This window comes from Heterocephalus glaber, unplaced genomic scaffold (assembly GCF_053883595.1).
Source record: "Heterocephalus glaber isolate CG9 unplaced genomic scaffold, H.glaber_assembly_v1.0 deba00001737, whole genome shotgun sequence".
Taxonomy (NCBI): Eukaryota; Metazoa; Chordata; class Mammalia; order Rodentia; family Bathyergidae; genus Heterocephalus; species Heterocephalus glaber.
In genome coordinates this window covers 5,018,757-5,031,017 of record NW_028258445.1, presented here as the reverse complement: position 1 = coordinate 5,031,017, position 12,261 = coordinate 5,018,757, and positions in this window count along the sequence as shown.

Sequence of the window (12,261 nt, the reverse complement as noted above, 5' to 3'; positions counted from 1 at the left end):
TCTCTTTCTTGGTCCCTGGTAATTTCAATAATATTCACATTGTTAGAAGCGACCTAGAACCTCAAGCATCTTTTATTTTGGCATCTTATCATACCAAATCTTGGATACTGTCCATCAGTTTAGGCAGCCGAGAACCCTGAACTCTCAGAGGGCTGAGCAGCTCACAGTGGAGATGTGGAGATGTGTGAGACCTATTCGGAAGTTGTTTAAGCTAAGTTAGAGATCCATGGGTGGGTGGGTTAATGCTTGTTTGCCGCTTCTCTTTTGTCTGTCTATGCCAATTCTTCTTCCCCCTCTTTAAATCACTGCCCTGAACTTAGTTGGATTTTTTTGGCTGGTGTTGTTGGAGGAGATGGATGATGTCATCTCACCATGGCACTTACACCGTCTTACTCACAGTTACACACAGGTCTCTGTGTTTCTGTCCCTGAACAGCATCCTGGACTAAAAGACAGCTTTAAAGCTTCTGCTATCCAAAAACAGCATGCCTGGAGCGTAACTTGAAAATTCTAGCATCAGTGCATCTTAGATCTCAGTTGTTCTCAAATGCCAAGGCTTTGTCATTTCAAAGTAACCCTGGCAAGGTTTTCCAAGGAATAATTGCTTTTTGTAGGTAAATCTAATTATACTCACCAGTGATAGGGTGATCTATTGGCTTTCAGTGACTTGATTCACAATTTAACTCCGTGAAGTATTTTTATAATATTTTATTGTGTCAATTATTTTATATTTTATTAAAGATAGATTATTTTTTATATTTATCTTCTTTTTTAATTCAAAGAAATTTTAAATAAGGAGTACACTAAAATGATTACATTATTTATGAAACATTTACATCACAAAGCTTAAAAATAATGAGGTAAGTTAATTATATTACTTAAAATCCATTAAAATATTTCCTGATGCTCATGGTTGGTGACATAAGTTCTCCTAAATAGAAAAAACAATATTCAATATTAAGATACATTTAGGTAGTTGATCTAAACATTTGATATAATACACTGATTATTTTGTTAACCATTTAAAATATTTTTACTCTACCTCTTTTAAAAAATAAAGTACTATGAACATAAATTTAACATAAGAAGGAAATAGTTGCTAAATTTGAGCAAAAGAAAAATGAAAAAAGTTACGTAAAACAGGGTTACCTGAATCTCTCCAAATAAATTTGGTTATTTATTTTTAAAAGTATATTGAGTTTTTAAAATGAAACTATTTTATAAATTTCTGTACTTTTCTTAGATTTTATAGGCATCTATTCCATAAATATGTGGCTTTTTTAGGCAACACTTTTAAAAACATTAATTTTATTGTTATATTTTAGGTGTACAATATGATGTAAATAAGGATCAAAATGTATAATAGATAAGGTGAAATAAGAAGAAAAGGTGCAAAGGGGGAAAGGGGAAGTGGGAGGGGTAGGAAAAAGGAAAAAAGGAAATGGAATCAACATGAGAAAATGAAAAAATGGAAACAAAGTCTTTGAAAACACTTTTCAAATGTTTTAAAAATACATATTCTCATTTAATAAATAAAAATATCACAATAGACCTTAATTATGGTACACATCTCTGATAACCAAAACTAAATCTGTTCTTTGCTTTCAATAGTTCACATATTAATACAATAGCATTTTAATGTAATAAGACATAGAAATAATGGGATATACTGGTCCAAATTATGCATGACCTTGAGACTTTATATTCCAATATGTTCTCTTTCTCTAGTTGGCAACTCCCACAGTAGATAGGCATTCTATTTTTAACTTGACATATTTTCAGCTTATATAAACTAACCAGCAACAACTTTTAACATATATGTTTAGCACATTTTATTTCTCCCAAAAGTTAGCTTTGCCCTGAATGAATGTTATGGTTTATATCTAGAGGTCCCCACAAAGATTTCTGTGCACACTGCTAGGCTTTGGGGAGGTGATTGGATCATGGGGGTATGACAATTATCAGTGGACGAGTTCACTGATAAGATTATGGCTAAATGGGGGATTACCCTGGTTGGATGAGGTGGTCAATTGGGGCATGGGCTGGAAGGGTCTGTCTCCTTCTTTCTTCTCTTGATTGCTCTCTGAGTCCTGCCTACCCTGCCATGGACTGTTTCTTCTCCGTGGTGCCCTCTACCATGCTACCCTGCCTTGGAGCCAGATGACTATGGACTGAAACCTCTACAAACTGTGAGTCAAAGTTAGCCTGTCCTCCATTAACTTGTGAGAGTCCTGTATTTTGTCTCAGTAACAAGAAAGTAACTAGGACAATGACCTAGTCTGCTATTCTAACATCAATTATTTAAACACTTGCCAGTCTAATCATTTAAATACAGGATGACCAAAAATTGCATAGTGTTCATTCATTTTTATAAGACAATATAACAGAAAATATAAAGACAACTTAATCAAATTTATTCAATAATTTTTGTTCAGTGTATTTTAAAACATTCAATACACAATACAACATTACAATCTGGACAGTAGTTTCTACTCTCCTTCCAAATTCTTTTTGCTTTATTGTCTTGCTTGAACAGCACACTCTACACTGACATGTTGGCCCTTCTTCTTTTTCTGTGGGTGGTATAATTTCAATGAAATGTCTACCCACTAAACACAATGGTGAAGACATTGATGATGGATGTCCTGAATGGACTATCCTGGATTTTTCAATTATTTGGTTTATTAGATCTATTTTAAATTGTAAATAACTTTTGAATCCCCCCCCAACATTTTGAATAAATAACAAATGAGTTCCATATTATTTGTTTTGGAAGGTACACAAATATTTCTCATTTTTTGATTACAGAATTGCTTGTTAGATGTTGGTGAACTCTGTCCACACTACTGTAGAATTATTATAGTCACTGACCACTATGGGAATTTTTTAGTTTCATTTCTTCTGTCAAGTTTTATCATTTGTGTATCATGAATAGTTGACAATAAGAAGCCTTTTTTGTCTTTCAATTTCATAACACAGACTTTTCCCTCACTGATATGCTACCATTCCTCCCTTCTGCCAGGTTTATCATTTGCAGATCTTTTGGCACTTCTTTTTTATTCATTCTCAGTGTCACGAAAGTGTCTTGTTTTATTGTAAAAGAATAGCATTGAGTACTGGAGAAGTATGAAAAGTATAATGAATGTACTTATAATAAGAGTTTTCACAGATTGTAGCACAAAAATATAGCTTATTTTTCACAAATAAAACAAACATGAATTATTGAAAGAAAATAACCAGAACTTATTAATAAATTTCATTGGAAAAATATCAAAGGTAAATAAAACATTCTAAATAAAAAACTATGCAGAGACAGCCAATATAAAACAAACAGATGTGTGAATGTGTCTCCTGCAAACAAGAACCAGCTGGTTGAAACAACACCCACCTGAGCAGTGCTCCAGAGAGCCAGTACTGCACAAACACGCTGCCCGAGAGATGCTGGGTAAACTGTTAAGTGGTTAAAACCATCGGCAACCTCATCATGTTTGGTGGTTTTGTTAGTAGGAAACATGATCGAATAAGTCTGAGCAAGACCATCACTCAGACCCAAACTTTCATCTTTAGGTTAACACTTGAAAGATTTTGTAGTTGAAAGGAACGGTTGTGAAAAATACTACAGTGTGTAAAAACAAAATTAAAAAGTTGATAAATAATTTATGGTGATCAATCATAGTCAAATTTACAACCCTTTCCTATATAAAAATTAGATGAAAATATTGTTTAATTTCCCCTAGCCCTACAGTTGTAATAACATGCCAGTTGTAATAACAAACACTTTTAAGTATAAATACAAGAGTAACAGGAAAATAAAGGTAGAGAGAATTGTCCAAAAATATTGAGAGTTTTACATAATGCAATGACAAAGCCAGGGGCTTGGCACATGCCTCTACTTCCAGCTGTTAGATAGACTGAGGCAGGAGGATCTCAATTTGAATTCCAGCCCATGCAATTTCACAACCTAATAAGACCTTGTCCTAAAAACTGCAACTCCCGGGCCGGGGATGTAGCTCAGCAGTTTCACCGCCTGCTGCACAAGCTCAAAGACCCAAGTTTGATTCCCAGTACCAAAAAAAAAAAATGCAATGACAGCACATAATTATTTAATGATGTGCCACAGAGTTGAGAATTGAAATATTGCTTATAACATTAATTCAAATAGAATTATTCAAATTTTTAACAGAAGAATTGTTAAGGTGAAACTCTTCTATTAAAATCACAAATGTCCTGAAACTAATTATAAATAAGCATACACATATATTTTGATATGATGTTATATGATATGTACACATACGATACGCAGATAGATAAATATATGGATAAATATTGTGTCTACTGGCAATATTGTCATGTTGTGCCAGTTCTTTTCAAGTTTCTATGTTTCTATTTTCCTGAAAAACCAGTAGGATATCTTAAAGGAAAAGCAGACTTCAATGCACTTCTTTGAAGGTGAAGCTTCAAGCTGTGTCTCACTGTCCTCAGGGAAAACATACATTATCACATACTTCATTTACATAGTATGCACATTACTCTAGCTGAAGTAAGGAAGAAAGCCAGTATTTCAGCACAAAGTGACACTGTCACACTACCACACTACAAGGAACTACCCTTCCAGTTCTTGATCTTTTGGAAAAATCCCTTGTTGCTGCCCTGCCTGGCCATGGAGGGCCCTCACATTTCCTCCTTATACCCTTTCTGCTGGTTGCAGGCAAAGCTCACTCTTCCAGTGGGTTGCTTGTGTAATCCATTCTTCTAGTCATTTTGTTTTGATTTTTCCTTCTCATAGCCACTGATTATGGTCTGTGTTGATTTATAAATCATTTCTAAGAAAGAAACCAGGCTACATCCAAATACCACAAAAACTACGTACTTAGGAATCAGAAGTTCTCCTCCTTCAAAAGAATTCTTATGTCAGTGTGCTTTCAAAATAATTTAGTACACTAATACCAGAAAGAAATAAAAAAATTTTTGAGTTGTCACATAAAAGTAGGCACCTCAGCAAGAACCTGGGAGCTTTGGGGTTGCAGGGCAGAGAGGAGGGTGACTCTGGATGCCATGCAGACTTGGGACGTGGCATTAACAGGAGAGGGGAACCAGGAGTAGGGCTCTTGCCCTTTGCTTGGTCTCCATCCTGATACTCATTGCACACAGAGCCCAGTAGACACCCAGCTGTGGAACCAAAACACCAGAACTTTCTCAAAGATGTTTTCTGACTTGGCTAAGGGACTCTGAGACAAAGTAATACAAACTTGATACATTAATGAATTTGTATTTAAAATGTCAAGTATCTTGTCTATATGAATATTTGGGAAAGAAATTCTCATTTCCCCACTATAATCTGCATCACACAGTACACTATCAATTTAGGAGACTGCGTTATATGATTTGAAAACTTAGCTGTTATGACTATGTGCTGGACAATATGAAATGCCAAATTAATGTTTTATTGAAAATAGGCTATTAAGAAAAGTTTTTCATAAGTGATACCTATTCTTCAAGGTAATGTGCATTCCAAGTATATCATTAAAAATGTAATTCACATGCAACCCCTGTCTCTGTCTCTCTTTGGAAATTAAGTCTCAGAGCTGGAGTTGGAATGATGACAAGCATAAAAGAACATCATCAATCTGTCTTTGCCTCATTTTCCCTTTAGGGCTTCTATTAGATTTTCTGCCTTTAAATAGAGATACTGAGATAAGTCATAACCTGTCCATATTTCTCAAAAGGTTTTATAAGCTTCTGTGGTTTTACTGACAACATTCACAGATTCAATCATTCACACCACAGATACATGTAAAATTCCTACTATGTGCCAGAAAGACTTCTAGGTTCTGGGATATAGAAGTGAACAAAACACTCAAAGCTCCTTGCTCCCATAGAGCTTTGGACTTAATTGAGAAAGGCAAGGACATAATAGGTAACAAACTTCCTAATGTATCACATAAGGATAAATGCCATGGAGAACGTTAATACAGAGATGAGCTAATGGAAGATGGGCTATGCTTATCAAAATAGAGTAGGATGACAGTGAAGAGACGCCAGGAAGATACACTGGAATATTGAAGGTCATCTAGGGTAGTGATGGCAAACCTTTTAGCGACATGTGCTCAAACTGCAACCCAAAACCCACTTATTTATCATAAAGTGCTAACACTGCAATTAAACCTGAATGCTGAGGTTTTAGTTTAAAAAAATCAACTCATACATTAACATTTTTGTCTTAAAAGGAAAGCAACACACATGCCATAGGTTCACCACCACTGATCTAGGGCAGAGGGGTGTAGCTCAATGGTAAGGCCTGTGTTCAAGCATGCAAGAGACACTGTGCTTAATCTCCAGCCCAAAAAGTAAGAAAGGAATGAAGGAAAAAACAGAAGGATAAAGGAACAGAGACAAGGGGGAGTCAGGGAGGAAGGAGGGGAAAGTCACTTAAAGAGATTATTCTAGTCAGAAAACAAAACAAGAAGCAAAACCCGTGATTGCAAGGGCTGGACAGCGATGCATCAGATACACCTGTGCTGCAAGCTCAGTGAGTCAGGGCTCAGGAAGAAGGTGCGCCAGGAGAGGAAGTGCAAGGGACAGCAGGCATGGGAAGGAGAAGGATGAGGGTGAGCAGGCCCTTCAAAGTGCTGGAGGAGATTTCGCTTTTATGAGAGAGATGGGAATGCCCAGGAACATTCTGAAATATGTCGCATCCCCATCAGAAAGTGCGCCCATGTTCATAGCAGCACAGTTTGTGATAGCTAAAACTTGGAAACAGCCCAAATGCCCATCAACTGGAGACTGGGTAAAGAAAATGTGGTTTTTTATAAAATGGAGTACTACTCAGCCATAAAAAATGAGAAATTAGAGACATTTATAGCTAAGCAGATGCACATTGAGGTGATACTCTTCAGTGAAATAAATAGGACACACATGTATAAATACCAAATAGTTTCTCTGGTGTGAGAAACTGAAAGTGTAAATAAGGACTAAAATGTATAACAGGTCATGTGAAATAGGAAGAAAAGGGGCAAAGGGGAAGGAAGTGGGAGGGCTAGGGGAAAGGATAGAAGGGAATGGATTAATATGGGAAAATGGAAAAAAATGGAACAAAATCTTTGTAAATAGGACTGGAGGGGTTGAAGGGAGGGCTGGGCAAGGGTGAAAAATAAGAACCAAGAGAGACTATGTAAAGGTGCAAATTTCCAATGATGAATGTCATTATATTGTATACCTAAAATGTACCAATGATTAGAATGAATAATAGATAATGCAAAATAGGAAGAAAAGGTCCAAAGGGGTAGGGGTAGTGGGAGGGGCAGGGGAAAGGAAAGAAGGGAAAGGAAAAATGATGAGAAATGGAAAAAATGGAAACAAAGTCTTTGTTAATAGGGAAGGGTGGAGGGGGTAAGGGAGGGCTAGGAATAGGGAAAAAATAAGAACCAAGATGCATTATGTAAAGGTACAATTCCCAATGAGAAATGTAATTGTGTTGTATACCTACAATGTACCAATAAAAGAATTTAAGAAAAAAAAAAGAAAGTTCAAGTAAAGTGTTGTTTTATGCCATTTAGGTTTTGTATACCATCCACATAAATGGTTTCAGGGAGAGTTGAGGATCAAATCCAGGGGCCTCGGGCATGTTAGAAGAGTACTCTACCACTGAGCTATATCCCCAAATTACATTCCATGTAACGTTATTATTTATGCTTAGTTGGTGGGTGTTCTCAGAAGTGCAAATATGTATTAAGCATGAGATAAGTACTGAGTGAGGTACCAGATACTAAAATATTGTCACAACACAGGATCCAAGGTAACTCTGTTCATGGGATCCATCAGAAAAAGTGTGATTTTTATTCTTTATTTACATCTGTAGGAACCTGAGAGTTTTTCCATAGTAGAGTTTAAATGTGTTGCGGGTCCAATTGAGGTTTTGTAGGACCAGCATGCCCTTGGCTTATGCACATGAGGGAGAATCTAATCCATAACTTCAGGTACCAGGACCCCTCTTATTCCCAGTTCCTGAGGAACCATTCAAACCATTCTGTAGCCTCCAGGAAAATAAACGGTCCATGGGACAAAGAGGAACTGAAATGAGACTTAAGAGGTATCTAGGAAACAAGCTGGTTGCTCCTCAAGGGACACAATGGAAATCTCCAAACCCTGCATAATGCTTTCCATACGGTTGGCAACCAAGGCTGAATAGGAAACAGCCACTCACATTTTCACAGGACCTGGACTAGCCCCACCCATCTGGTCTGCCAAGCTTCCTCACTTTGTGCCTATGATAACCCTGGAAAGCCCATACCACCTCCTTTGTTAGAACCTGTGCAGTGCAGAGGAACATACCCTGTACTTTACCCATGTGCCACCATGTAAGGAGGGACCTCAGCAAATATTAATCCTAATTGTTGGCACCTTGATGGGTTAGACTGAGGCCATCCCTACTCATTCAGAAAGAGCTGCAGAGGTAGGTAGTCAAAGTGCTTCTCACAGAAATCACCTTCCAGGACCGACAACTCCAGCCCCTTCAGAGTGATAGTGGGCCTTCTTTTATCTCCCAAATAACTTAGAGTGTGACAAAGGATTTAGGAATAAACTACCACCTCCATTCTGCATGGAGACTCCAGTCCTCCGGAAAGGTTGAAAGAGCCAACCAGACTCTAGAATGAGTTGTGGAAAACTTTCTAAGAGACTTCCAAGTCTTGATTCTGATTACTTCCATAGCCTCACAAGGATTCAAAACACTGCCAAGACCAGGCTAAACATGAGCACATTTGGGATGCCATGTGGGAGGGCTTTTTATGGTCTGATATGGTAGTAGGCCCAGAGGCCACAAGGTTCTTGCAGTACCTTATTAACCTGGGCCAAGTACAATAGGCTACGTACATACATGAGAACAAAGTCCTGCCAGCCCTTGGCCCACGGGAACCACCTGCTGTCTGCTCTGGCAGACCGGCACTCACTAAAACCTGAAAAGACAGGGCTGCTACAAACCAATTAAAATCCAAATGGAAGGGCTCCTTCTCAGTGGTCCTCACCATGCCCCGTAACGAGGACAGAAATAGCTTGGCTGCCTTTCTAAGGTAAAGCCAGTCCCACCTCAACAACCTCAGGCAAAGGACCATTCAAAAGAAGGAAGCTACTCCTGTAAACCTCTGGAATATCTGAGGCTTGTCTTCAAAATGCAAGACTTCAGCACTGTTCTGAGTGCAGATGAGGCAAGTCATGAATGATCTCTGATCCAGCACAGTTCAAATGGGCACCTGTCTTGGGACTCCTGCTTTTAATGGGAATCATAAGGTGGGTAATCATGCTGCGGCTGTAGCTATCAGGTAATTTATCTAATATCCCTCTTACCTTTGCCTTCCTCTCCAAAGGGAGCATGGAGAAAAAACCTCTAGAAAACTTCTCCCAAATAATAGCATGGAAAATAATCTCTCTAAATGCTGGATTTTTCAGAGTCCACCTTTTAAGACAGACCAGAAAATACTCTGACCTATTCCTTCTCTATCTCCTCAACCTAGCAATAAAATTTGATGCTGGGCCAAATGAATTTTTGATAGGAAAACCACCCTGATGCCTTATTTGCAAGAGGAAGAAGCAAATCCAGGAATTTCAGAATCAGAATTCCCCTTCCTTTTATGTTTGCCCCACTGAGGGTCTGTTTACCAGCCCTCTGTCATGCAGCAGAGCATACTTCTTTCCCACCTCCAATAAACCCACCTCCCTGCTACCTTTACTGAGTGTCTTGCCTAGTTCTTTGTTCAGATGACCTGAACCTGAAAAACATTTCCTAAGGATCCATCATCCAGTAACACAAGAATATCTATTGTGTTCCTTATACAACAGGATAACATTAACAGAAGAAAGGAAGAAAATAATATTTATCTGTTCATACATGTAGAATTTATCCAATATTTGTTGATGACTCATGTAGCAATTTTTTATTAGGAAAGAGTAGAACATGAAGACGTTTAAGACATAGTCTTTACCCTGGTATCTTCTAATTGAACAAGTGAATGTTTCAACCTTCCATATATTCCATATGCTAGCATTCTACTAGCAACTAGGATACAAAGGGAGATGAGACATAAGCACGGCTCAAGGATTGATTGTTTGTTGACTCTGTTTAAAGCAGGCAAACTTTATAAACTATGTATATGATAGCCAACATCCTACTTCGATGAGGGTTGATGCTTCCGAAGGGTGTTTCCACAGAGAAAAACTGAAGTAAGTAATTTTATTTGTTCTGCTTGGCCCCATTAATTCTGCATCATATAACAACATACTTTAATACACAGGAGAGACTTTAAATATTAAGTTGATATTTTGTGCTCTTCTAGCAAAGCCACAATATTTAACAATTATTAACATTAAATAAATGGATTTCTTGTTTTAGCTCCAAGATATATGTATCTTGTAAGTCATCATTCCCATTCTTAGAAAGAAAAAAGCTGACCAAACTAGAAATCAGCTTTTCTTGGATCCATCAGAAAGTTGAAGTTAGAGTGCAAACTATCTCACTGACAATAGGAAAGACAAAGTCTGAGACAACTCAGACCAGCTCATGGGAGCAAAACCCCTGAGGCTCCAAACTGGAGGGAACACGTTAGAGCTAAGGAAGATTTACTGGAAGAGGAGTGAGGCTGACTTCAGAGTTAAACATTGCTGTGGGCACAGTCTTAGAGTCCTGACAATTTTCCTGGGATTTACGACCATGAGCCTCACCAGGCTCTCACAGTGAAGATAGAAGAAAAATTCCTCCTTGCTCCTGGGCAAGCAGAGGGTAATGAAATGCACTTTTTAGTTATGCCCAGGTTAAAGTAATCACTCTGCCATGCATCGTGGAGTTCTTCCTAACAATGACTGCCCTTGCTAGGAAACTCTCAACCTGCTCTGACCTGGTCCCAGGAAGAGCAATTAGATGATGGCGTACCCTCGGCCTCCTGACACAGCAGGAGGAGCAATGAATGACTAAAAAGACCAAGAAATGCTTCTAAAGGTCACAGCCTAAGGAGTAAGGCCAATAAAAAATATAAACTGAAGTTTGGTCAGAAGGTTACAAAAAGCTTTCCTTTTGCAACGCTTACTTACCCCAGGGGGGAAAAGCACTGATACAATAGCAGTGTTTTAATGAAGTTCTTAGGGAAACTCATACACAAAGGGAAGAAAAATAACAGCAAACAGACCAGAGTCGTAGCTGTACCAGACACTAATCACCGTTCAGTTATTGTTCAGATTAATATGAAATGTCATGTTAAAAGCCTAATTATCTGAGTTCCTATTACCAGATACATCATTTTCAGCTCTCAATAAAAAATAACAAGGCACCCCAACAGACAAGCAAAGGACAATTGGAAGAAAAAAACCAAGACTAGAACAAGAATTAGAAGGACAGAGAATCAAAAATAGTTATGAGTGGCATGACACGAGCTTTAATGGAAAAACAGATAACATGCAAGACTATGGCTAATGAAAAGTTGGAAGGAGAATTTATGGAAGAATCAAGAAGAAAGGGTAGAAATCAAAATTGCTGTGCTAGAAATGAGGAATGCCTTTGATGGGCTCATCAGTAGACTAGACACAGCTGTGCAAAGTGTCACAGAGCACGGAGCCTTGTCAGTAAAAACTTCCCCTAATAAAATGCAAAGAAGAGAAGAGTCGGAAACTGGAAAAACTGTAACAAATAAATCCACAAGTGCATTATTATATCTGGTGGCTTTAACACACCTCTATCAGTAACTGACAGAAAAGCAGGCAGAAAATGAGTAAGGACATTGTTAAACTGAACAGCAAAATTAATAAACTAGTTTTAATTGGTGATTATAGAATATGCCATCAAATAACAGCAAAATATACACATTTTCCAGCCAATGCAGAACAGTCACCAAGAACATCCATGCTTTTGGACACAAAACACATATTATCAAATTAAAACAGAGTAACATATCAATGTGCTTACTCTGTACAAGGAATATAAACATTATACTCTGCAAACATGTACAAAAAAGGAAGAATATTAAGAGATGGAGGGAGGAGGAAGAAAAAAGGGATGACAAAAGGAATGAAGATGTGTTATGTACATGTGCCAACTCCACACAAGGGATGTAAACATTATGTACCACAAAGTCATATTAATACAGAAAATGATCTGGGAAAAAGAAACACAAAAAATCTAAAAGAATAAAAACCATACAGAGTGTATGCTCAGACCACAGTGGAATTAAACTGTAAATAAATAATTGGTATAGAATTGAAAAGCCCTAAAACGTGTGAA